Raw genomic sequence first — 25,877 nt, 5'->3', positions numbered from 1 at the left:
GTAATCATTAAGTTTTTTTTATTATTATTGTGACAGCTGTTTTGGCGTTCAATGCCATTTTCACTTATTTATTATACTTACTATACTTTATTATGCTTACTTATTTATATGATCCTATTTACCCCTGCCCAAAATCAATTATTATGATGTCTAAAATGATTTATTACCGGTTTAACCGATTTGCTGAGAAAGTAGTGGTGACAATAGATTCTCTATTATGTGGGGTACTTTCTTAGTGAATCGGTTTAGCCGGTAATAAAATTTGATTGGTAATAGAATAATATAAACAAGTCGACTCAACGCGGCATAACCACAGTTTGAAAATGGCCTTGAACGCCGAACCAGCTGTAACAATAAAATTTAAAAAAAAAAACTACAATACTACTTAGGGGCCGTTCAAGTATTATGTAAGCACTATAGGGGGGCAGGGGGGTCTTTGCTTTGCTTATTTTTGATGACATGGGGGGGTGGGGAGGTCGAGATAGTGATTACGTCAGCACTGCTCAGCAGTAGTTATTTTTTTTTACACATTGGCAACCCACATATTGTCTATGTTTGAAAACCGAATACATATTCCCCCGAATCCCCATTCCCACAAATAATTAATACGTTTAGGTACTCGCTTAAAAAACAGAATACATTAACAGAAAAATGCATATAGGTACCAATTTTTACGTAAGCATGACAGGGGGGGGGGTAAGAGTTTTGCTTACTGTTGGTGACAATGGGGAAGAGGGGGTAAATAATTGTAATAAATCTGCTTACGTAATACTTGAACGGCCCCTTACTGGAGGAAAATTGCCGAAGAAGCTTACGATTTTTGAATAAGCTTTTTCGAGGAGATAGGTCCTCAATCCGAATAGGACAAGAAAAAGGTGAAATGATATACTAACAATTTTACGCGATTCTGCGCAATGCATTTGGATATTTAGGGAATGTGATGAAGTTAAAGGAAGTGGGGGAGGAAAAAGATAAGGAAGAGAGGAAAGTAGGGAAGTACCTAGGCATTCAGGTCTGATATTTTCCATTCGTCTCGTCACGCGATATTTCTTACATATTTTGCTCGTAGGTAAAAGTAATTTATGTGTGTACAGCTCAATAAATTATTTTTTATTTTATGTTAAAAAGAAACATTAGTAATTTAACGCTGAGTATTCTCCATCTTCCATCATATATATTATTATATATATGATGGAAGATTGTAGGAAGACTGTATAAAATAAAATATTATGTGCCTTTAAAAACTATGAAATTGATTTATCTGTCTCTTGCAGAATCTACCGTAAGATATGGGATAACTTCATGGGGTCAATCGTGCAAAACCAACATAAAACATGTACAAATGATTCAAAATGCCATGGTAAAGTTGTTAGTAAGCAAAACCGTTTATAACCAGAGGAGAGACATTAGTATTATGTATAAATCAATAAATGTATTACCGATTCGTGCCCTTATGTGGCAAAAAATTGTATTACAGCATATATCTGACAGTCCGTATAAAACAATGGTGGATCATGTACACAATACACGTTTCATACAAAATAAAGGAATGAAAGTACCTGTGTTTCAAAACAAATATGGTCAAAGAACTCTTGAATACACAATACCTTTAATTTTTAACAAATTGCCATATGAATTAAAAGAAAATTGCTCCATTAGTAAATTCTCTTTAATATTAAAATCATGGCTACTAAGGAGTAACCTCGTGTATTAAGACTGTTTTTTTCCCCACAACACTGTTTCTATATTTTCAAATTTAAGGTATTACACAATTTTTTATTTATTTTTTTGGTTTTTTTGTAGAAATGTATGTATTACTACGCTAAAGCGTTGATGATTATTTTAATTTTATGTACTATACTATTATTATAGGTGCAACTAATCTCCTTCTGACAAGCTACTTGCAGTAGCTTAGCGGGTATAAATAATATTGTATGTAATCTTTATACAAATAAAAAAAATAAAAAAAAAAAATGCATAGATAAGAAATGAAAAAACTGGTTGTGATATTACATTGAGAAGTGCGCCAAATTTAAAAATAAAAATACAGCCAGAATTTGGCGGCAAGTTTTTTTTATCTGCATAATATGTTAGACATCTGAAGATAAAATAAATCCTATGGGGCGTCGCGGTGTGGGAATTTACGCGAGACTTTGGGAACTTTGACAGTTTTAAGTATTTTTCTTCCTCTGTGGGAAGGAAACGTATCATAAATAAAACGAATACTCTGTTTCAGATACCTCAGGAGACTTTTCATCTTGAATAGGTACCTGCTACCTGCAAAGGAAAGAATGCCTTTTATATACCAAGCATACATTAAGAGTCCCTGTCACCAATTCAAATTTAACGAACGCTAAGTTTAAAAATAACCCTGAGCTAAGATGAGCTTAGCTTAGCTGAGCTGAGCTGTCTTAGCGAAGACTACTCGATTGCATCCCCAATTGGGGTATTTATTTTATTCTATTTAGGAAACTAACAGTCATTTATATATTTAGCATAAACAGCAATTATTTAGAATATTAGACCAATAATGTTCCATTAATTCTAGTCGTTCATTCAATATTTGCACCTATACAATATATTTATAAATGACAAAGAAATATAAAGAATAAACATTATAAGAAATACAGTTAATACAGTAGTAATACAGTTTTCGCATGATTATAATAAAAACAATAAAATAAACTAAGATGTTAGGATTATTTCACAAAATAAAAAAAATAAGTTATCAGTTTAGTAAGTGCATTTTATATGTTTTCAAGTTACATTTGAAAATGTCTACATCTCGCAAGGCATTGTGAGTTTTACAGATCGTCCTATTAAAGAGTTTTGCGCATATTTGGCTTTACAGTGTTGAGTTCTAAATAAGTCGTTCGATCTGGTGTTGTGTTCAGGGCAACGGAATGCAATCTTTTCTAGCAGATATTATGAATCAACAAGACTGTTCACGATTTTGTATAGGGCATCAGAAATTATTCTGCGTTTACATAAAGCGGTAGGGTCAAACCGATGATCGCTAAAGCGATACGATAGGTGTTTAATAAAATCGGATTGGATATTTACAATACGATCAATGTATGTTTGATATTGAGAATTCCAAATGACTGAGGCAAACTCGAGTTGTGACCTTACACATGACATATATAGCAGAATTAGTGTGTGTGCTATAGTGAAAGGCTTTGTAATGCGTATAATAAATCCCAATTGTTTATAAGCTTTTTCTAAAATATGTTCAATATGGTTCTTAAATAACATTTTAGAATCTAGCATTACTCCAAGATCTCTGATTGATTCTACTAATTGTAGGGGTACATGGTTTAATTTGTAAGTATAATTAATCGGCTGTTTTTTACGTGAAAATGTAATAACGTTACACTTTTCTGTGTTTAGTTAAAGTTGATTGATATCGCAATATTCTTTAATTTTGCTTACGTAATCTGTGGAGTCAATAAGTTTATATAATTTCATGTCATCTGCGTAAAATAGGAAAGAAGAATGACTAATAACACGTTTTATGTTGTTTATATATATATGTTGCGATATAATTGTCAATCGTTGAGCCACGCGGATGTTTGTGTTCAGCGGTTACAAAAAAAATCAAATTACCAAGCGATAAACATATCTAAGTGAAGTGAAAATTATAAAAATCTTTAGGAGAAAGTGCCAGACGTAATCTCAAGTGTTTTTTTTGTAACATTCAATTAAAATAAACCGTTAAAACAAACAAACAGTTCAAAATTGTGAAAAATACCTGCATATTATTATTGTGACATTCATCGACAGTTCTAACGTCTCAGTTTGCGCATAAATGTGTATTGTGTAAACATAACACACAGTATATACCTGCTTACGGGCACGTTACTTAGGCGGTCGCTGTCACGAAAAGGGGAAGCTGGTGCACTACCGAACATAAATTCAGATATCAACTAAATCTAAATCATGTCAACCTCTCATAAATACTTAAATGAAGCTAAGACAGTTATTGATGAACTGATAAGTGTTGTTCAAGATGAAAAGAAAAAATATAACAAGGATCAAATAAATTTTATTTCCGGGAAAGCCCAACAATTATTATTCCTTATAGGACACTTCGGAATTGAATATACTGAAATAAAAAAACAAATCGCAACAGAACCTATAAGCAGTAAGATGACGCTGAAGCCAACAATATATAAAAAAAACTCGGAGCAAATAAATGAATTCTGCATTCTTATCACACCAAAAAACAGCGGTGAAACAAGTGAAACTCTGAAAAAAAAAATACAAGAAAAGGTCAAGCCGGGAAAATTAGGTGTTCGTATCAACGCTATAAAACAGATTTCATCAAACAGACTCGTCATAAAGTGTCCCGAAAAAAAAGATGTAGACAAACTATCAAGTATGATAAATAACGAAGTCAGGGAAGCAAATGCAGAAGAAATAAAGAAAAAAACAACCTACAATGATCTTCAAGGGAATTTCCAATGACTACAATAAAGAGGACTTTGTTGAGGACATAATCAACCAGAATGAAGGCATAAAAATAATAACTCAAGGTCTAAACAGAAGTACCCTATTTGAAATTAAAAAAATAATAAAAAATAAATTTAATGACAATGTTAGCTACATTGTCGAAATCAACAACAAAGTCAGAAAAGAAATAATAAAAGAAGGAAAAATCAACCTGGGGTATCAGCGAATATACGTGGAAGACACAAATCCTGTCGTACAATGCTATTTTTGCCTTAAATTTGGGCACACATCAAGCAGATGCCTACAAAAGGTAACAAATAAAATGTCGTGTATGCACTGTGCAGGAGACCACTCCTACAAGGACTGTGAAAATAAGGAAACTTCTCCAAAATGTAAAAATTGTGCCACAACAAATGAAAGATTCAATCTAAAAATACCAACAAATCACCTAGCAAATAATAAAGCTTGCCCATATTATCAAAGAATGCTTAAAATAGCTTTGGAAAAAATAGAATTCTGACTATATCATAAAACTAATTTACTAGTTAGATTGTATTATAAAAACTATAATATACCTTCAGTACTTTATATAAAATTCTGTATATTAATTTCCAATAATTTACATATCAATTTATTTCCATTTACGAAAAACTCTCATTGTATACTACAAATTATAATATCGTTTAAATTCTTCAAAACTTTAAATGTGTTTAAAGAAAACATTTCACAACCGTTTAAAAACTACATACAATACAATTACCAATATCATAATATTTTTAAAATATATTCCTTCGCTTCACTGAACAAAAATGCATCAAACGCTTATATATTATTTAGTCCTTTTGCTAAAACTAGAAATGGATGACTACATTATTCAACATCTGGAAAAAAAATTTTACGTAAAAAATGTAATTTGTGACAACTCTAATGACTGTAACACAATACTTCAAACGACTCCAGATTCATTTACCGTAATGCATCTAAACATACGATCTATAAAGAAAAATTTTGATCATTTTCTAGTAAACCTAAATTTATTAAACAAATATCCTGACATAATCATACTGACTGAAGCACATTTAAACACCAACTCAATCATCCCAACTCTCCCCAATTACAACTACTTTCTTAGCTCACATTATATTAACAAAAATAGTGGTATTGTTATATACACGAAGACGATATTTAAAGACGTACTCTTTACTGAAACGAATATGACTAATGCAAACTGTATTATTATAAGACTGAGCATTAATAATAAACTACCTATACAAATAATATCAATATACAGGACACACTCTGCTGTTATATCCACTTTTATTGGAGAATTGAATAATATTATTTTAAATAATAAATGTACAAATAATTTTCTAATTGGCGATATTAATATTAACATTGCTGAAAATAATCACATTATTGAAAAGGACAATTATATTAACATGATGACCGCTTTAAATTTTAAACCCTGTATTAATAAATATACTAGAGAATTTAATAATCAAATACCATCAATTATTGATCACATATGGTGTAATTCCAACTACATTGATAATCTTCAAACAATAATATGGAGAAACAACATAACGGACCATCATACATGTATTCTTAACCTTAACATAGAAAAACAAAACATTAATAATAGTAATAAATCTAACATGCCTAAAATATCGATAAACCAACAAATACTTCATGAAAAACTGTCTCACGAAACATGGGAATCTATACTCTGCACAGAAGATGTAAATAATAGTGCTTTAAAATTTCATGACACCTTACAAAAGCATATAAAAGATTCAAGCTGTGAAATACACAAAAAAATATATAAAAAAAAATTCAAAAAAATTAAACCATGGATTACCCATGGTCTAGTGGTTTCCATTAGAGAAAAAGAAAAATTATTTAAACTTACAAAAAAATTCCCACTAAATAATTCGATTATTTTACATTTTAAAAAATACAGAAATAAACTAACGGCACTAATTAAAATGACCAAAGAAGAATTCTACAAACAAAAGATGTTAAATTCAGGTAACAGTGGTAAAAAAATTTGGAAAACAATAAATGAAATAATTGATAAAAAAAGAAAGACAAGTGACATTTTAAAGCTGCACATTAACAATAATATGATGCAAGTTTCTGATAACCCAAAACTATGTGCGAATGCTTTCAATAATTTTTTTTCAAATGTCGGAAAAAATCTCGCAAACGAAATTACTAACAACATAGATAATACCACCACATCAGGAATTCCAGTAGCTTCATTAAATAAAACGGTAAAAACATTCGAAACGATAACCGAACAAGAAACTGTTGTTATAATACAAAACCTAAAAACTGAGTCCGCACCAGGTTTTGATGGGATAACCGTTGAAATTCTGAAAAAAAATCTTAACTTTTTGAAAAAACCTATTACACATATCATAAATAATAGTCTTAAAAAAGGAATCTTTCCATCTATTTACAAAAAAACTATTATTTCACCGATTTTTAAATCAGGTGATACTAAAGAAATTAATAACTACCGACCTATATCAGTATTATCAAATATCTCAAAAATTTTTGAAAAGGTAGCAAAAAAGCAACTGCTAAAATTTATTGAAACTAATAATATATTGAGTGACCAACAATTTGGATTTCGCGAAAAAATAAGCACACAGGACGCAATTATAGATTTAACAACAAAAATACATCAAGCACTAGACAAAGGCAAAAAATCTCTTGCAATATTCATAGACCTAAAGAAAGCCTTTGACAGCATAAGTCACAAAAAATTACTCTACAAGCTTAACAAAATAGGAATTATAGATAATGCCAAAATGTGGATAGAAAGTTTCCTGAATTCTAGAAGTCAATATGTAAAAATAAATAACACTCTCAGTGAACCGAACACAAGTGACTTTGGAATACCACAAGGCACCATATTGGGCCCTCTTCTATTCATATTATATGTTAATAATATCTTTAAATTACCATTAACAGGAAAACTCATTTCATATGCAGATGATACTACAATTATATTTCAAGCGAATTCATTGAATGAACTTGAAATAATTGCTAACAATGATATCAATACGTTAAAAGAATGGTTTGATAAAAACTTATTAACATTAAATATTGAAAAAACATATTATATAATTTTTAGTATAAACAAAATAAACCCTTTTATTACATTAAATATTAAAATACATTCAAAAAAATGCATATCAAAAAAATCTACTTGCCAAAATAATGACTGTTTATCCATAGGAAATAAAAATGAAATTAAATATTTAGGTGTAATAATAGATAGTCAACTTAAGTGGAAAACTCACATAAACAATATCATAAATAGATTAAGAAAACTCAAGAAATCAGAAGCATTAATGATAAAACCCAAATACTGCTCTCTGTCAAGAGACACTTTAAAAATATTCTGAAAAAAAAACTACTGTCACTTAATTAAGCTCACAAATATCCTTAGTTTTCCATAACTTTCTTTCTTTTTTAAAATTTATTATATTAATATATTATCCTTCACTACTATAAAAAAAAATACTACAGCAAACATACATTTATGTACAATGAATTATTTAAGTACTAACTAACAACAACATTTATGTACACTCCCCTTCCATACACAAGCAAATGCTTTCAATGGAAGAGTAGTAAAAAGAACCAAGATGTAAAATGAATTATGTACCATGTAAACATATTATTAAAAATAAAAAATAATTACAAAAAAAAAAAAAAAAAAATTTACATATTTATTAGTCTAAGAAATATACTTAACTTAAAAATTCTTAAAAATATTTACTACGCTCTAGCCCATTCAATAATACAGTATGGTATCGTTGCGTGGGGGGGAGCTTACAAATCATCACTTTTACCGCTGGAAATCACTCAAAGGTTGTTAATAAAAATCTTAATAAAAAAACCATCAGACTACCCAACCTTACAACTTTTCCAAGATTTTCAAGTCCCATCACTAAAAAATACATATACGAAAAATACGCTACTTCAAATCCACAAAGATCTGTATAAGAAGTCACACCATGCCATGGTTCGTGTCGAGAGCAATAGGCAAAATACAATGGGTCGCTTATGGACTCCATTAATGCATACCAGTTTTGCACAACACTATTACACGTACACTGGAGTGGTATGGTTTAATAAATTAACGACTGAGATGAGATTAGAACCGGATTTTAATAAATTTAAAAATAAAATTAACCTCACTACAATAAATAATTTAACGAATTAGAATGACGATGATATCTCACTAAATTATTTTATAAATTATTATATAAAAAAACTAAAATCTCTTCACTTTATATGTTTTTATGATTCTTTTTTTCTTCTATTTACATATGTATGTTAAGTTTTTATTATTTTCCCTTTACACACGAGTTTTAAACTCTTGTAAAGGTAAACATGTTAATTTTTATTGAAATATGTTCTTACTATGTAAATTTAAACATTATACTGTATTTTATAAAATAAATAAAAATATTAAAAAAAAAATATTAAAAAAATATATAATTTAAACAAGTGAGGCCCTAAATGGGAACCTTGAGGTACCCCTGAGGGAATGTTGAGGGTATGTACCCCTGAGAGTATGTTGTGAAGCTGGGGGTAATGTGGAGGGAAAGGAGATGGGAAAGAGGAAGGTTGAAGGAAGAATTTATTTAGATCTGGTCACCAAACACGGCCAAAGCTATTTCAATTATATTCCACACAGGAACGAGCCGCAAATATACTGTATAATATTTTTAATGAGAAAATTGTGTAGTAACATATGTAACGGACGTACTGCTCCGGGCTCGGCCGCGGTCGCCCCATATTAAAATTTGATATTTGCCCTGTTGTTAAATTGAAGACTGTAAAATGCTGATGTGTGAAAAGATAAATTGTTATAACCCTCTGTTTGTAAAATGATGTAAAATGTTTTTGTGATCTTATAATAAATTAACGTCGGAGCTTGGCTAGAGGTATACGGGCAGAGAAGTATTGTGAGAGCTAGTAAAATCATAATTTAATTCGGGCACGATTGTTAGGACCGTGCCAAAACGTAGTGGGAAGCCGTGCCGTGCGCCATGCGCCGTCATAGCGTCACAAATGACCGGTGGTACGCCGTCATTACGTCCCACGGGCACAGTTCCGAGGATCGTGCCCAAACAAAGGAAGGCGGTGGTCACGTTCGACCACGGCCCGAAACTACCGGCCGAGCGGCGGTAGACCGCTCGGCGGGGCGCCGCGTGAGCGTCGCAAACACGGCTCACGGATTCCAGGAATCAAAGAGAAAGTAGGCCCGTGTGCGCGTCGTGCACCCGCTGGCGGCTATAAAACGGGCAACAGGCCCTCAAAACGTGAGATCTCCAGAAACCACCACCAGATCTACACCTCTCTCTCTGCTCTGCCCTCTACCTCGCTCCGACTTCTGACTCTGCTCGCCTTCTTTCACTCTGACCCCCGCCTCACCCTGGACCATGGACTGCCCACCCCTTCGGAACAGACTCGGAATCAGCTCAAGAACAAGCGACAAGCGAACGGACCAGCTCTACAGCGGCTTCAGAGACGGCCCCGTTCTACCCCTCCACGCCACTGAAGGACGACATCTTCCGCCTACACGGATTGGGATCACCGGCCCCTTACAGTCTTATGTGTCACACGATTACGTCTGATACAACATAAATTAATGAAATAAAATTTACATGCGCACGCCGGGATTTGAAACCGAGACCTCTGGCTTGCTGGTCGAGAGCCTTACCCCTCGACCATGGAGGTCGTCAAACTAGGCAACTCTAATAAAGATCAATTATTTTTTTTCCATAAACTATCGGACTTAGATAGACTCTCTCAGACTACTTAGACTCGGAGTATTGTTCTTATCATGTTATTATTCTGAAAAATGAAAACTAAGGACGGGTTGTTTCGGAGAATCTGAACAATTCATCAAATTTCAACGTTCATTTTCAAGTTCTGTGAAAGATTTTTTCAAGTTCTGTTTTTATTTCAGTTTTGTCAAGCAACTAGCCTACAATGATATAAAAACAGAACTTGAATAAGACTTTCACAGAACCCGAAAATGAACGTTGAAATTTGATGAATTGTTCAAATTCTCCGAAACAACCCGTCCTAAGAGTAGGGGGGTTAATTCAACAATGATTACATTTGTAAAAAGAATATTCAAAGTTGTAAAATTTGCTTTTATTAATTTCACTTATGAAAGGAAAATATTTTTTACACTGTTCCGCACTATTTTCATTAAAATATATTAAGTTATTAAATGCTACCGATGAACGCGATTGTGGAATTTGACAACGCTATTTATTCGTGCCATATGTAAAATAACTAATAAAATAAAATAATAATAATAAATTAATATATAACTCCGTGGTACCACACAATTCACTTTTCAGTGACTTCATTTATCACTGCCGATTCGCTGTGAAAAACATAATTTCTTCACCGAAATTAAGTAAGAATAACTGTCATTTCCATTATGACTAATTCAGTTCATTTACAAAATTATTGACAGTTGACGGCCCGTGACTGAAATTGCCAGCAGTGCATTTCACTTTTAAAATGTACCTAGTGTGTAATATAGGTGGAGCCAATTAATTAATGGGGAGTACCTACTACAATTCATTATTTCTACTAAGTTATGTAAAATAATTGATTAATTAATACAGCTACGTCAGCGTTCCCAGAATCATCTCGAAATTAAAGTACACGCAATTCGTCATTGAAAATATAGAGAAACCGTTTAAATTCACCGCTCACGAGTGCCAATATGTGAACGTCGTAGCACTAACGTTGTAAATTAGTATTCCTGAACAAATACATTCCCGACGCATCGGATTACGCATGATCAAAGTGGTGCAAAATTCACTTGCCGTCAAGACACTTTGCGCACGCGTTGATAATGCACTGGGTGAGTAATATATCTGTACTGCTCTAATACGTGATTTGACAGAACGTAACCTGTAATGCTCATGTCACCGTTTCGGCTAGGTCGAACTGTCTCGATACAGCCCGGTGTTGTCGCAGTATTATGATAAAACAAAACAAGAGAAAGGTCAAGGTCTACATAAATTCTATAAACTCTGTTTGAAGCTCAGACAACGAAGGAGACTTCAGCTAGTTTGGTATAAAGCAGATACCGGGCGCCATAGTTAAAATTCAATAAACTTTCATCAATCGGTCAATAAAAAATCTGATAAAAGTGGTAAATTTACTGTTGTGATCATTGTAATAATTCGTAAACTTCGTAATTCAAGGAACCCGAAACGCAAGGTATAAAAAACGGAGTTAAAGCACCGAGTGGCGCCGCAGTACTCACGAGCGAGACTTGCGGGATGCGGGACGGTATGTTTAAATATTTCAGTCGAATTGCCTAGGAGATGGTTAGGAGGCAGTAAACCAAATCAAAGCTGCTATGGAGGACACCCTGCTTTCCTGTATTTTTTGTATTCGTTTCGATAAAATAAACTTGGTTCAATTATAAGATTTTGTATATCAATAAACAATTATTACGATAAAATCCTCGGTAAAAGAATTCGGTTAGAATATTTAGAAAATCTAATGTTTTCAATAGATTAAATAGAATAATGTGTTATGTTAACAATTACAAAGACTTAAGATATCCCACAGGCATTATATGTGGGGCATAACCATGTATGATCGTGTGAGAATTGGGGGGATTCGAAAAGAAGGCGGGAATCATGCAAGCGTAATGAGAAGGAATAATAAAGGACGCATTGTATTTATAGGGACGATTAATAAAGGTGGTTTGGGCATGTCGAGCGAATGAACGAAGAAATGAGTGTTTAAAGAATATATGGTGCTAATGTAAATGGTAGAAGAAGTCAGGGTCGCCCGAAGAAGTCGTGGCACGATCAAGGGAACCACATACGATGTAGGAATGTGAATGAAGCAAGGAGTGTATACTAAGACTGAGTTGTTTGGCGGTACATCGTCTCTGCCTATCCCCAGGGAAACGGCGTGAAGGTTAGTTAGTTAATGAAAATTGGATTCTCGTTCATAAGCAACTGACGCAAAAAGTGGAGGAAGGTAAAATGTCTTGGCTTCGGTATCAATATACTCAAATTGAATTAGTTACCAGCTGCAGCCGGGTAGGCTTTACCTGATATTGCAACCAATGCCTTTATAATAAAATACGGTTCCTTGCCATAGTTTTTGAGAGCAAAATGGATAATTCCGACTTCCATAGCTCACCAAGGAAATGAATTCAGAAACTAGAAAAAGTTGCGTTGTTACCAAACACAACAAGAAAAGCTGTCACGTGACCTGAGATTTCCTGCTTTACAATTAATTCAACCTCGCATAATATCATTAGTAATAATTTAGTTAAAGTAAGCGCAATAAATTATGTGTTTAATCTGAGAGAAATAAAACTCACATGAAATGCAGTAAAAACCAAAAATATAAACAGATAAATTGTAATAAAATAAAACTGCTTGGTGAAAGAATAAATCAGTTTTTTTTGTCAACCCAGAAACTCTCTTTTCCCTTCATTTTAACATATGTGAAAGCGAAAAAATGGGTGGAAAATATATTTTTGTGGCACCCTACATAGTATTTGAGATTTTATTCGGCGTTTACGCTTGCCGGGAAATAAACAAGGTAATAACCGTAATATTAGGTGCAAAAAAACTGCTAAATCTCGGTGCGAACCTTTTCACTTGATGTAACTTCCAAATTTAAATCACAACAATCACAGCCGGGTGATGTAGTATACCGCAGGAAAAACGAATTTGGTCCGACGTCGGGGAATTCCAAAGTTATTTTTTCGCAGCATAATTTAATTTACATACACCCAAGAAAGTTAAATTCGTAATAATTTTTAAAATTAAAGTAAAAATAGTTGGTTACGCGTATATAAACCTAAATAATCTTTTTTTAAATATAAAGATTATTTAGGTTAAATAACAGCCTCTTCTCAACCTATAGTAAAATAATCATTTAACAGGCTAATAATTCTAAGAACAAATGCATCGGGTTCGCGAAGTAAAATCACAGGATCAACCAAGAAAAAAGTTCATTGTCTCATAACTTTGTTCTGTCAGTATTTTAATGGACCGTGCTGTGAAGAACTAATATATGTATATAGTTTATACACATCATTTTGTGTATAATTAATCTGGGTAACTCAAACTAGTTACAAAGAAAACGCTTTGTAAGGAACTAAAGGTTTCAGAGAGAGGTTTGGATAAAGGAAGTAAGTACTTAATAATAAATATATCCTAGACGTATTAAGTTTATCGATTAAGTCTTACGATGTTATTTATAATTACCATATTGTTCACACGCAAAGTGTAATCTGTTATGTCACCGCGGCGATATTATGCAAATTTGTAAAAGAAACCAGGCGCCATCTATGTTCTATATATTGACTTATTAGTAGTTAGGCGAGTCGATAATAATTTATTCAAACATTTTGTGTTTAGACCGTGTACAAAGGCGGATCCAGAACAATAACAAGTCATATTAAAAGTTTTTTCTCGTTTCAAGTTTCGTTGTATTTTCTGTCAGTTGGATGTTAATGTTTCCTTTTTTATGTGACACCTTACACGAGCGCCGCTGAACCACCTGATTGAGGAGACTGAAGAGGCCCAGATTATATGAAGGAGGACAAACAGAAGCCGGTAAATCGTTCCACATACGAGCCGTCTCACATAAAAACGAGTCGAAGAAGCCCGTTCACATGAAGCCAACATCAACTGTGAATGGGTGCTCCGCTCGAATTTCACTAACGTGGACTGGTGTACCGGGGATCAATGCTGCTAGCTCCTTAGAACAGGCTCCATTAAAATACTCGTAGAACAGACTCAGCATATCCACATATTTGTGCATTGGAGATGGCCATCGGTCTGTTAACAATGGATTGTCAATCAGACGGACTGCCTTCCTTTGCACAGAATCAAGTAGGTTTATCAAGTATTGTGGGTCTCCAGCCCAGAAGTGGCTCCTAAATTCAATTGTTGGCCTACTTGAGATTTGTATAGGGTTAGCAGCTGTTACTATTGAAGAATTTGCTAGCCCTATACAGGACACCCAGTGTCTTGGAAACCAGATTTAATTGGGTTTCTATAGAGCCCCGATACTTGAACTGGTCTGATATACTTACTCCAAGAATTTTAATGGAGTCTATTAGGGAGAGTGCTTTCATCAAATTGCACCAGACAGTCATCGGTCTCCCTCTTGTTTCGAGACGTTGAAACTGACCGATCGGCATTACCATTGGTCACGAACCTTCTCAAGGTGGTGGTCAACTTTTTGTCTCAAAACTTATCGAGCTGTACGAACATAAAGAGTGGAAGGGGCATTGACAAAAATATAACCCTCGTGAACGGTGCTGTCGTCAGCTTTGCAATGAAACGGTGCATATTTAACGAGATCCTTGATGTGCAACAAAAACAGAGTTGACAACAGTACAGATCATTGTGGCACCCCCGCATTGATTCGATGCGGAGAGGAAACGGAGCCGTCAACTACGGTTTGAAATGTTCTTCCTTTGTTGTTCGCAATCCAACTATGCGGGGTTGAATGGATCCCATACGATGGTAACTTTCCGACAAGCGCCTGGTGCCAGACCCTATCAAAGGCTTTGGAGATTTCCAACCCGACGGTTTGAGTTTCTCCAAAACGTTCCAAGTACCGCCTCCAAATATGCGTTACATACCAGAGCAGATCGCCACAAGATCGGTTATGACGAAATCCATATTGCCGATCGCTCAGGATGTTTTTATTCTCAAGGTATGAGGGAATCTTGGTATTAACCACCCTTTCCAATACCTTTGAGATGGAAGTGATGGCTATGGGGCGGTAATTGGAAGGATCGGAGCGGTCCCCCTTCTTAGGGATTGGGTGGACGATCGTCCTTTTCCAAAGATCTGGAACCTTTCCACTTTTGAGTGAGAGTTTAAATAATTTTGAGAACACCGGGGTTAATTCTGCAGAACACCTCTTAAGCATCAGGGCAGTTGTTCCGTCTGGCCCGCTGGCTTTGATATATTAATTCACTTGCAAAAGGTTTTTTTTTATAGTGAATACCTCACAAGAGTCCCAACTGCTCCCGTCTGGAGCCAGTAAGACTTTGGCATCCCCAATTGGGGGATGTTGTGAGGCTGAAGGTAAGTGGGGAAGGGAAAGAGGAAGGTGGGGAAGTACCTGGCTATTCAGATCTAGTCACTAAACACGGCTAAAGCCATTTGGAGCAACGTTTCAATTCTGAATGGTGGTCTTACACCAGGGCGATACTGGTAGTATCTTCCACTCTGGAACGTGCCGCAAATATACTATATATTATTTTAATTAATTAATTGTGAAATAACACAAATTAATAAAATAAAATTTATTTGCGCACGCCGGGTTCGAACCCGCGACCTTCGGAATGGCAGTCCAATGCGTTACCACTGGACTATGCCGGCCGTCATAAGGTGAAAAGCGATTTAAAAATAAACAGGGAGTTAAATTATTTGCCTACATTTAAGATCGAGTCTACGGATGTTGCATACGTAATGGCGTACTTTCAGAACTTTCAGAAATCCACTCAAATTGACATTGAAGTTCGAAAAAATGCCTGAATCCTCAAAAAGGCACTAATTCCCGTTGTACAAAAACCTCGTATTATAGATATAAACATTGAACGATGCATCCTATTTTTAAGTGCCTGTTTTCGCAATTAATTATTTCACCCTGGGGATTAAGAATTAACTTCACACAAAAGTTCAACTTAAGATTAAATTTAATATCAGTAAAAACACCATGTGTTTTTTTTACTTGTGTTCAAAGCTGGGAGGAAAAACGTATAACTATGAACTAAGCTCGTAATAATTTATAAGAGTTGCGATCACATCGCAACCTAAATTATCGACACCTAAAAAATGAGACGCTACGATTGTCTGTCCTAGGTATATTAGAATCTAAAACCAAACTGGAATGATAATTAAGCATAATCGTGAGCCTAAAATTGTTAACGGAGAAAAAAAATTGTGAAAAATACATCACTTTTTGCCGAAGAAATCAAAGTATGTTTACACATTGTTCGGTGTAAGATAATCGTAGATTCTTCCCGGTGGGCGGCCATTATTACCTATCGAAACTTTACGTTGCTTAATAGGAACGGCTGCGCGGCCTTATTTATACAAAACTTAAATTTGGAGGCTAAAATACTCGACCCAACTGAATAATAATTTTTCCAAGTGAATAAAGGTATAGCATATATTTAGTATGGATATGTTCAGTTTTATTTATTTGCATTTTAAATTATAAAATATAGGCAATTAAAGAATTCAAATTTTCACGATTTTAGGGGCAATTTAGACAATATTTTGAAAAAATCAAAACCTTGTTCCTGTCTTAACTTGAAATTATCTTTATTTTTTTTGTACCCTATTTTTTATTTTTTTCATTTATTTTTTTTATTATTCTAAATTTTAACATCTCTCCTTGTACAGGGTTTTCCAATAAGAGGTGTTATTTTGAATAGCCCGCTATTTCGGTAGATGTTACTTTTGAAGCTGTCATTTTTGACATTTGACAAGTAGAAACTACGGTATTAATAAAAATGGAACGATACACGCTTCGACAACGCATTGAAATTATTAAAATTCACTCGAGTGAATCAAATGCAAATCATCTTGAGTGATGAGGCCCATTTTCACCTCGGTGGCTTCGTCAACAAGCAAAATTTCGCATCTGGGGCTCGGAAAACCCAAGAGTTATTGTTGAAAAGCCTCTCTATCCTCAACGTATGACTTGGTGCGGTTTATGGTCCGACGGAGTCATTGGACCTTACTTTTTCGAAAATGAGGCTGGAGCAACAGTTACGGTGAATGGATTACGCCATCGAGAGATGATTAATGATTTTTTATGGCCGGAATTGGATGGTATTGATCTGGACAACGTTTACTTTCAACAAGACGGCGCTACGTGCCACAAGCAACGAAACCATTGATCTTTTACGATTGAATATCAAAATAACACCTTTTATTGGAAAACCATGTATGAACTTCGTGTTATATATAATAATTGAATATAACTCAGTAGTTTGGTCTCCATCTTACAAAATTCACATTAACAACATTGAGCGAATACAAAACAAATTTCTACGTTTTATAAATTTTAAATTAAATATCCGTGTCGAAGACTTAAAATACAATTTCTTATTAAATACTCTAAAAATACATACATTAGAAGATAGACGTAAAATAAACGATTTAACGTTCTTATTCAAAATACTTAACTCTAAATTCGACTGTTGTGAACTCCTGCAATTTATAAACATACATACACCCACAGTAACAACACGACAAAATACAATATTCTACAGCAGGACACATAAGCGTAACTACATTGCCCACTCTCCGATACAACGACTTCACACTATGGGAAATGATTACTTGGGTGATGTTGACATATTCAATACCAACTTGGCAAGTTTTGTGGATCATTTAAAACATTTATTTCAACAATACTCCTAAACACATCATTTAAACCTACAAATAGCTGTAATTTTCTGTTTTTGTTTCTTGTATTTGTTTGTTTGTTGTTGCATAGCTTTTATCAAATGTAATTTTATGCTTATTTTTTATGTTTCATAGTATCTGTCAAATTAAAATTATACTACCAACCATGTAAAAGCCCTCTGGGCATTAAATAAATAAATAAATAAACTATGTTGCAATTGGACAGGGTCCGTTAATAAATAAATATGGTACGCGAATTCAGAAAATATAATATTATTTAAGCATCGTAGATCTTCTTTTACTCTTATTGTGACATTCCGAGCCGGGTCTCCGGCATACAAAGCGGAACACACATTGCAATTAAGTTTATATTTGCCCGAGTGGCTCAGTTTGGGACCATACATTTTATGAAACAAATATTAATAAACAATTTTATTTAAACCTATTAGTTTTACTAGCACTGGTCCCACACGACTGAGATTGATCGTCTCTAAAAACAAAAACAGATTCCTTTCCAATTAGCGACCGTGGATGTGAATATATTTATCTATGTGTTCCTTTCATGTTAGAAAAATCATAGGTCAAAAATGTCACGAACACGAAGAATTCTAAAGATAAGAATGGGGAAAGATTCTTTTTTTTACATTTGTAAATATTTCGGGCGGTTAGTTGAAAGATTTAAAGGGAAATTTCTATCATATTATGCTATCATATTAAAATTTTAGGTTAGCAAGATTTAGAATTGTTAACACTACGCGGAAAAAATGTAACCTTACTTTATCCACGTAGTCTAAGAATTAATATTTCAATTGCTACAAGGTAATATAAGAAAAATCTAAATGTTAAAAAAATCTTTAAATAAAACATACTTCCCATAAAGTATTATAATTATGTTAACGGCGTATGACGAAGAATTAAACATCAAAGAAATAACTTGAATAAATGAATTGAACATCAAAGGATCAATAATTATTACCGAAATGAAAATCACAATAACAACATAAGTGGTACAGAGAAAAAAAATCATTACTAAACAATATAACTTGTCAAGATTAATTATATGGTGTCGTGATAAACGCTCGCAACTTAACATAAGCAAATGTCAAATTATGAGGTTTCATCGAATAAAGAATCCAATATTTTTTGATTATTCCATTAACAATATGTCGTTAGTATCTGTCTCGGAAATTAATGACTTAGGTATTTGGTTTGACACGAAACTTAACTTTATCAAGCATATTGAAATAATAACCAATAAAGCTTTGAAAATGTTGGGATTTATTTTAAGGGTATATTTTTAGTGATTTCAATAATGTAATTACTCTAAACACATTATATATGTCACTAATAAGGAGTCATGTAGAATACAATTCCACGGTTTGGTCCCCAAATTATGAGGTTCATTCACATGCGATTGAAAGAATCCAAAATAAATGTTTAAGATACGTAAATTTTAAAATGGGCATTCATAGAGAAAACGTAAATTACGATAACTTACTTTGTTCATTAAATTTAATAAAATTATCTGATCGCAGAATTATTTCCGATTTAACCTGTTTGTATAAAATTATTAATTCTATGTTTGACACCCCTGATTTATTATATGTAATCTCTTTTCATACTCCAAGCAGGTCGGTTACAAGACAGTACCTACCATATTATTGTAGCAATTCTATATCAACGTCCCAATATCACACTCCTATGTGACGTATTCAACAGCTAGGAAACAAATACTGCGACGTTGTTGATATATTTAGTACATCAATTTCAATATATAAGCATACCCTATTGAAGTTTTTTTCATCAAGTAGTGGAATATTTTAATACAGGTATTTAATTTGATTTGACTAATACATACTAATTTTGTCAACTGAAACAGAAAAAAATATTTTGGATTTTTTATGTTTTGTGCCTTCATGGTGAGTAGATCAAGTTCAGTGATATTTTGACTTTATATTTATTTTTCTGCAATTGTTTTAAATAGTCGTTTCCTGCACTATTTTCGTGTATAATTTCGTAAATATTTTTTATATATATGTATGTAAAAGCCTTAATAAGTGTGAAATAAAAATAAATAAATAATTTAGGATATGTGTACGTAACATTAAAAATGCAAAATACATAATTGTTATATTTTAGTACATGTAATTAATACACGTCGCCGTTCTTACAATACAATGACAATTCAACATACGTTGACTAAAGTAATTTTTTTCTTATATTTTAAAAGCATTTTATTTTTAAATTTATTTTCAGTGATTTCTTCGAGTCCTTTCGTTAGAACAGCCTTCTTCGTATTTCCTTCGCGAATCCAGCAAGAAGAAGAACAGAAGTGTTGCGATATTTTCACTTTGAAAGAAAATAACGAAAGGAGAGTTTGCAATTCACCTTCCCGAGGCAGTCGCATAAATCAAAGAGCAATTCTTTGAACACGACAAAATGCAAAAATGGAAACGTTAGTTTTGGACAAGAAGTATTTAATGGTCCATTCAGTGCACATCCTTTCGGTTATAAATGAAGTATGAACAAGGAAAATGGTTAGATATTATCTTGGTTAAAATATCTACAAAGTAACACTGCTTACCAAACTGGTCTTGTATGTAAATGGTAGATTTTGTTTTGGTTTGGTTCATTAAGATTACAAAAATAAAATTTATAAATATCTTTTGACCATTTTGAAGTTAGCGGATATAATTAAGGATGTTATTTTTGGCAAGCGGTGATGACAAAGCGTTCTGAAAGAGTGGACACCTCTACTCCTCAAATTTATATTCTAAAACATCAAAAAGAAATATCGTGTTCTTAAAAAACTTAGCCAACAAACTCGTGAACAAATAAATTCAACATTAAATAAATAAATCGTTCGTGCGGAAATGGAGCAAATAAAGACCGGTGCAAATGGTCCGGTCGCCTAACGAAGTGAATTGGGTGTCCCAAAGGAGATGTTAACTGCAAGTTCTAGAGAAGTTGCAGCCAAATCTATCCATGGTGACCAGAGGTAGAGGATGCACAAGATGGAATCGACTTTAGAATAAATAATGACGTCACAAATATATTTATATAAAAAGTGGTAATAACTAAGAACAAAGATATTCGTATGATAATCCTAAGGTGTCGCCAGTTTTTTTTTCGTATTCTACTACTATTAAACTATAATAATTTAAAAGTCGTCATGAAAACAAAGTTAACTGATATCATCAAACAAAACTAAAAAACAGACAGTTTACGTCCTGTAAGATCACATGGCTGCGTCTAAGGGACGTGAATTTCGTTTAGAAAGATGCTGTCAAGAGATTGCATCTGCAACTTTAAAATATTAGTAATAATAAATAGTATAGTAGTTAAATTGGAGATTATATAATATGCGTCTCCACATTAAAATTGAAATTATGGTAAGTACATACGGGATTCTGTGAAACTTGAGTCTCGAACTTAAGTCACAGAAGTAAGCATTTACTTGGCAAAAGAGGTTTTCAATATCCGGCCGCTCATAATACAGTGAATTTAAAAAAAAAGCATAGGTTGTCTAAAATGTTAAATGTAGTGCACAATGCCACTGAAGCCCCCGCATACCCAATACCTACCGATTTATAACAAGTTTCTTGTTGACTCTTTAAATTTTTAAATTAAAAAGAATATATGGTATTTTTGAAGATAATATCTATACATTTGTTATGCCGAAACATTAATTATATGAAATTCCCTCAAAAGTAAAAAATGGCAAAGTAAGCTCTTAAAATTAGTAAAAACACGTTTTGTTTTTTTTTTACGAGTATTAGAAACAGACCGAATAAAAGCGTTCATTCATTTTACCTTCTTGAAATGTGATGGTTATTTGAAAAACGATGACCATAAAATGTCTTAGTTTTTTTATAGTGAAGGCCTAACCTGTGTGTTCTATTTCAATGAATGCAACACTGCACTGCGCTTTTGCACGGAGAGATGCATTATTTAGACTGGAAGCGGCGAAAAAAGACACTCGCATCGGGCAAAAGGTGTGGAAGGTAGATATCTTTATCTCTAAAGATTTCACTTAAACAACATAAGTAAACTATTCCGTGATTTAAAACTGCTATTTCGGAAGGAGGGCAATAAAATTGGTAACCAAGACGAACACAATGCTAGAATCTTCTTTTGATATTTTTAGAAAAATACAAAGCAATATCTGTACGATAGACCATCCGGTTGCTACAACGCAAGCCTTAAATTATGTGTCTTTTATAGGTACGAGTACACATTGATAAAGAATTGAATTAGATGTATGGGCACGTTTTGTTTGTGAACGTGGTATCTGGCTCGGGTGATGATACCACAACGCATGCTAGAACACATACATTCGAGTAATCTCTTCTATAATATAATCATCGCTTAATATATTAGTAATCACCAATAATAATAACTGCATGTTACTGTACTCCTCGGGGTCCAAGGCTGCAAGAGGAGCAAGTTGTCGATACTCCAGAAGCTTATAAGACTTGATCAATTCAGATGTACATATCGGGGGCTTAGGATCACAGGGGCCTAATTACAACAACTTTTGTTTTGAGTTAAGCTTGGTTTCGGTAATGGTATGATTCGGTAATAATCTTTATCTCGTACATATAACAGTTTAAGAGATACAGTTGGACATATCAGTCGGGTTACAGGTGGACAAATGAGCTTCCCAATGTTTATTTGCGTTTATCTCAAAACTATGTTTTGGAGGATAGGCCCCTGTGATCCTAAACCCCGGATATTGCCTTCTACTCTGCCAGCGAACGTACGTAATACAGATTTTTGGATTGGAGATTTTCACAAAAATATCTGAGGATACGTTTGGAGCAAACGATTGATTTCATTGGATGCCTAGCTTTTTATAATTAATTAAACTAGCTACCGATGGGCATCCTTCACGTTCAACCAATTATTCTCTACAATATTTCCTCGTTTCAATAGTAATCTTTCATTTAAAACGATTTATTTTAATAAATTTTAAGAAGCTGAGCTATTCCCCACTGTTCTGGAGATAGTGCTCAAAAAGATTATCTGCTTTATTAGATAAGGGTGGAAATAAAACAGGAAGACGGTGGATTTTAGGAAGGTATAGAAGTAAAATATATGGCCCGTAAGTTTATTGAGATGTAATTGTTCAAATAACTGAACACTCCACCTCTTGATTACTCCGAGAGTATTATTCCAAATTCGTTTCACTTAGGAGTAATTCAAAACCAAGATATCAGCTGCATTCAGCTAGGCAGATTTACAGATGCGGAGGATGGAGTAAGTCGAGTAATTACCAGGCGCTAGATGAGGGATTAGCCTAAGAAACAATTCCCCAACTGCCATTTTAAGTGCGGTAATGGAAGTTGTAATTAGCAGTAATCGGTCATGTTGCCAGGCGACGCTTTTAGAGCTAAACAGTTTGAAATCACTGAAAATAAACAATTTGTAACGATTATAATAGTGATGTGCTTAGCTGAATTAGACATTATTTATCAAGGACAGAGATTTTGGAACAAAATCTAATAAATGTAAGCGCTCTTCTAAGCTTTTTCAAAATTTACATAATGCTAAAAGGTACCTGCAACTACTTATTTTTACACAACGTATCATATATTTTTTTAAAGAAGCTGCATTAACCTTTTTAAAGCTTTTTAAGCGTATACCTCGGAATGTTTATATTTTTTTCAATCTATAGTCATTTCCGTATTCGTGAACTGTATTTCAAAGAATATATGACGCGCAAGAGGGTGGAAGAGAAGTAGAAGTCCACCCAAAAAGATTTCACGATATCTAATAATTGGGTTGGGTCATATCAAGGGTTGGAATGATGTTCGGGTATGCAGACAACGAAGCAGTAAACAGTTACCAAGACAGTGGTACGAGGCAAGGCATATTTTCTGTGTTTAATTTAAATGGCACTGGAATTAGTAAACCCTTAGGTATATGACTTTTTAGACATGAAATTTTGTAAATTTTATTATTTATGTTCGTTCTCAGATGCCCGGAAAAATTATTTTAATAAAATCAATTTCAAATACTTTTCTTTTTCTACACGTAAAACATCTTTTAAGGAAAACAAAATTATGAAGTAAACAATAGACAATAGCAAAAACAACGTTTGCAAAAAGAAATATAACATATATTTCAAAAAAGTTTAGGAAATTATGTAAAGTGTGGAACATTTGGAAATTCATAGAAAAATGTTATTAAATAATTGCATACATTAGAGGTAAGTACAAAAAATATATATTTCCAAAATCAAAGGGTTTTTTTCTGTAAAAATGTAGTGTGGTGATATTTTTAATTTAAACAAATTCGTAGACGTTAATATGTTATAGTTCTACAACGAGATGCATTTAAGACAATTTCCGTAAGAGACGTAAACATCGTAAGCTTAAACGTATTATTAAACATAAAGTCAAAACTTTTTGTTTATGTCTTCAACCCTATAACACACTTTTTGTTTTAATATTTAATTTAGCGCAGCGCGTAACCGGGTTGAGGTTCATGAGAATCGCTTTTTCAGACGTTGTTGAGAAAGGTGAGAAACTACAATACAGGGAAGGAAGGGAAAAATGGAAGAAAAACTTCGCAAAGCTCGAGTATATTAAGTTAGTTCACTAACTAATATCAGCTTCAATATTCTGGGAGCATGTTTACCACCAGAAGAGCGTGGAAAGATTCAATTTTGCTTTAATAACACAGTACAAGGGGGGCGATGTAGATCTAGGGATCTCAGCTATATCACTATAGACTCAACCGTCGTCTTCATAATTACACGTGGTAGTCTGAAGAAGATAGAAGATTGGCAGGGAGCTTATCAAACATAGAGTTATATACTGAATACCTACAAAAGTGGAGAGACTTCTGCGGAGAAAAGATTACGTCGTAAAACATTTATCTGATTACAGATTCGACTCTTGCCGACGTACATAAATATGCTGAAGCGAAATAACGTTGGGAACAATGGATGGTTAATTACATGAAATGATTATTTTAACACAACATTTCATGAAAACACTTTTTCACTTTGTTATGGATTTAAGAAAACACATCTTTACAACACTGAACTGATATTTACAACTTTGAACCAAGGTTAAAAGCTTCCTTCATACGAAATAATTATTTGACAAACTGCAAACAATTTTATCGATACTGGCATAATATTACATACGTATTTAACTTAGTAAGGTTTATTGAGTCCCAGTGTCTGGGGTCAGGTTGTCAGGGTAGATGAAAACTATGCTAGAAAACTAACTGAATATGTATTCAGAAATGGTAACTAACCATTAATAACGTAATTGCAAGCAAAGTTTATATGAGTAATTAAGATCCTAAAAGGAAGTGCCCATAGAAACCAAGAGCCCAAATAAAACAAAAGTAACAAATAATTTTAAAATAATTTTTTTATTTTTCGGAATGACTTTATTGAGTAAAACCTCAAATTGTAATATTTAAATATTGAAGACAATATTAGTGATTTCTAAACGAAAATCTGAAACTGAAAAATCAGAAAAGGAAACGGTCACATCTGGGACTCGAACCCAGGACCCTTGTCTTACCGTGACAGTGCTCTACCAACTGAGCTAATGGGACCCTATTCCCCTCGGAGGGGAATATCACTAATATTGTCTTCAATATTTAAAATAAATTGTTCATAGGAAAGCAATCACGAGTGTACAAAAAACAACATAAAAGCTAGCAAAAAAACGACATTATAAAATACTCCAACATAGCAGTAAACTATTTACTGCTGATCGGAAAAATCTTATCTGAGCTTTCATTAAATTTTAATCCTCCCCCAGAGAGCTCCCCTACCAAACTAGCTGCTGGCTTTTGCTTGATGCCCGCCAGACTACAGGAGGAGAGATTGGATGGAGATCTAACATTCAGTAAAAGGATTAAAACCATTATTCTAAAATCATGAAAACGAATCGATAGATTGATTACTTTTCTGGAACAGAGAAAAGG

The 25,877-nt window shown here is 33.5% G+C and overlaps 1 protein-coding gene across 6 annotated transcripts in view; it reads right to left on the bottom strand.

Moving 5' to 3' along the window:
• LOC149415420 (uncharacterized protein CG43867) overlaps positions 1-25,877 on the bottom strand; it is a 766,937-nt gene that overhangs the window by 548,717 nt on the left and 192,343 nt on the right. The gene's annotated exons all lie outside the window — the stretch shown is intronic.

This window comes from Hesperophylax consimilis, chromosome 18 (genome assembly GCF_061612785.1).
Source record: "Hesperophylax consimilis isolate HC1 chromosome 18, BYU_Hcon_1.0, whole genome shotgun sequence".
Taxonomy (NCBI): Eukaryota; Metazoa; Arthropoda; class Insecta; order Trichoptera; family Limnephilidae; genus Hesperophylax; species Hesperophylax consimilis.
This window is presented reverse-complemented; position numbering and strand designations above follow the sequence as displayed.